Here is a 3,403-nt window from a genome sequence, read left to right on the forward strand (position 1 = left end):
GCAATTCCCTGAGGTTGCTTGCAGCAGTGAGTTCTGACCCGCCAATCCTACTATCAGCAGGGGATGAGTGCTTTCTTTGCTCAAGACATCCAGGGTAGGGAGAGGGAGAGTCTGATTGGTCTACCACAGCATCTACTCTGAAGAATTAAATTTCAGTTCTGTTCTACTATACTAGCCTATGAGGCCTTAGGCAAATACCCTAATTTCAGTGAGTCATCATGTCCTTTTTATTTTAAATGGACCCAACCAAGTCAAATAAACTTCATTTTAAAAATGGGATTAGACAATATTGTGAGCACTATGTAGGACGCTTCTACTTATATAGATAGTATTGTTTAGTTCTCCCTTTAAATCTATGGTGTATCTATGTTAGGACAATTCTATTGATGAGAAGACAGATCCTCAGAAAGATGAAAGTAGTTGGCTAGAATTTATATGGAAAAGACAAAGAAAATACATAAAGAAAAGGCAGTCTCAGGTTTTCTGAACCTAAGTCCTTATTTTGGCCAATCCATCAGAGTTTTCTCTCAGCAATGGAAGTAACACTAAGAATACTAACACTAGTAATGACAAATAATACCTAATTTGGTTGTTATGAAGATGGAATGAAAGACATTTATAAATCTTAAGTTGTTAAAAAAAAAAGTGAGTCGATATCACTGTTCTTCAAAATTGCCTTTTCCATCAATAAGAGATGGGCTTGGTCTAATCAGTCTTGAAAAGAAGAAGGAAAGTTTACATAGGATCCTAGAAAATCTCTCCCAGCTGACCTCCTAAAGGTACAGTGCATCATGTTGTTTCCAATTTTCTTAATTGACATTTGTACTCCTCTGGTTCACTCTTTGAGAGCTTAAAAAATTCAGCTCACATATTTTGAGCTGCAGATTACTCTATGAGGGTTGTTCTATAAGATGAGGAAATGAAAGACATGTCCTTCAGGGATAAAAATAAGACCAGTCAGTGACAGTGATGGGAGCCTACGTCCTGGAGGGAGAGGGACATTCAAAGAGCTCAGAGGCTTTGGGAGTCTGGGCTAGACTCTTAAATTGTCAGCGTGACTTTTAGCATGGAAGATATCAGCTTAGATTTTGAACTTTATATGCTTTGACTTTCAGGACCTATTTTTAAAGGATGAGAAAGTCATGGAGAAGAATCAGTCTGTGGTATCTCTACCATTTTGAAAAAAATTGCAACACTGTATGTGAAACTTCTTTTCCCATTGGCATGTGAAGTGCTTTATATGACACAAAAAAATCCAAAGGAAACAAAGTTGTTGTGAGCACATACACAGTCACAGATTTATTTTAAATCACTTTGTTAATTGATATTCATGCACCTTCATGCAAATTCGATGGCACATTAAATTTAAGTTGAAATAGAGTATCTCCACATTATTATGAAAGCCCACTTTTACTCGTAGATACCTTGCTAGAAAATTGCATGTGTTCTTCTTCTTTCTGGAAAATAATCACATGTAACCACTGACATGTATTATTTGAGCAAAGGTATTATTCCTTAACCCACTAAGTCTAAAGACTTGGGTTTTTTCATGTTTCTTTTCCCCTCTGGCTTCACTTAGTAAATTTCAGATTTCCCAGTGTAATGGGTTCAACAGGGGTCAATGGATTCTCTTGTCAACTGCTTTGTTTACTTATCTTCACTTGACCTAGATTAAATAGTCAAGCTTTTTTGGCAGGAGAAATGATTTGAAAAAGAACTGTATGCTGTGGGGATGGTTAAAATGAATCTGAAAATTCTATGTATGTAATTGTAGAAAGATTGAATCAGTTCAATATGGTTATTTTGTTTAAATACAGTTTTGCTGCTTGGCTTCAGTGGTGATATGAAAACATATCTATAGGGCTATGTTTCTTACCACTCTGTGAATCACAATGTAAATGACTGACTTATTTAATTATGCTTTGGTCGTATAGCTCTAACTAATGTTTTGGGTGTGATGTGGCATAATACTTCAAATTATAAAACAATACAGGTGTATATGGCACACCTAACAATTCTGGTTATGATTTGTAGCAGAGAAGAAAAAATAGTAAAATCTTGAATATGTTATTACTTTCCCCCTTTTGTTCACAAAGTATCATTATCTTTTGACTTAGAATTGTGAACAAATGAAAGTGCTTCCTAGTGTAAAATGCAGAACACGTTAAACTCAAGCATATTAAAAAATGCAATCACATTTTCCCTTTTTAAGTAGTAGACTAAAATTATACTTGAAACAACAATGAACTGTAGGAATATATATAACAGAAGCATCCTTTTTGCATGTGCTATAGCCAAAATTCCAAATTTAATCTGAGAAATGTAAGTACAATTGTCCCTCTTATAACACCGGGGTTTCTCGACCTCAGCACTATTGGATAATTCTTTGTTGCGAGGTATGTCTTGTGCATTGTAGGATTTTTGCAGCATCCCTGGCCTCAACCTACGAGACACTGATAGCACCACAAACCTCCCCATTCCCCAGCTGTGACAAAAATGTCTCCAGATAGATGTGGTTCTATAGTGTAGTGGTTAGCATGTCTACTTTACTTGCAGAATGTCCTGGGTTCATGCCCCAGTGGAACCACAATCATTAGTCTACAGCCATGCCATCCTGAACAAGCCTGATGTCTGATCTCGGAAGCTAAGCTTGGTTGGGCCTGGGTAGTACTTGGATGGGAGACCACCTAGGAAGATCAGGTACTGTAGGCATAAAAAAAAAAAAAAGTCTGCAGATGTTTCCAACTGTCCAGTGGGTGAGGGGAAGGGGCAAAATCATCCTTAGTGGAGAACCCGGACAATACTTTCCTGGGTTTCATGGTCAAGTTCAGTATACAATTTAAAAGCAAAATTTACCTTGGAAAATATTCGAAGGATCAATAATCTTTACTAGGAAGATTAAGAAAAAAAGGAAATACGTTATATATCTGATGGTGGCCAGAAAAAAGTCTTCTTGTGAACTTTCCAACGCTATAATTTAGTAGTGATGCATTTAGAAGGTTAGGGATTACAAAGCCTTTCTGTTTTCAAGCCCACAGATTTCAGTGGCATGTATGAAAAATTACAGTTAAAGTAACTGAAGTGTAAATTGTGTAATTCTTATATTGACTTTATTTCAAGAAAGAAAATAGCATTTAGATTTAGAGAGAAACAAGTTGTCAACAGCTTTGGGAAATCTCTAGGTATGCCTAACTATGCCAAAGACCAATAAATTGGAAAGGGAATAAAATTATGCTTTTCCTCTTTAATGTTGCATTGGAGAATCATATTTTCATATTTTTGTCTACATGATTTTCTTATTTATAGTATCCAAGTATAGGATTGAGAGTATCGTTATTGTTGATATGCTCCTGTCAACAAATCTTCATGTATACTGTTTTGTTTTTCCTTTTATGTTTCTGGT

At 35.9% G+C, this 3,403-nt stretch overlaps 1 pseudogene; it reads left to right on the top strand.

Moving 5' to 3' along the window:
• The first annotated feature begins 2,596 nt into the window (after nucleotides 1–2,596).
• Nucleotides 2,597–2,712, top strand: LOC118611211 (annotated as a pseudogene).
• Nucleotides 2,713–3,403: the final 691 nt, after the last annotated feature.

Source organism: Rousettus aegyptiacus, unplaced genomic scaffold (assembly GCF_014176215.1).
Source record: "Rousettus aegyptiacus isolate mRouAeg1 unplaced genomic scaffold, mRouAeg1.p scaffold_m13_p_13, whole genome shotgun sequence".
Classification (NCBI taxonomy): Eukaryota; Metazoa; Chordata; class Mammalia; order Chiroptera; family Pteropodidae; genus Rousettus; species Rousettus aegyptiacus.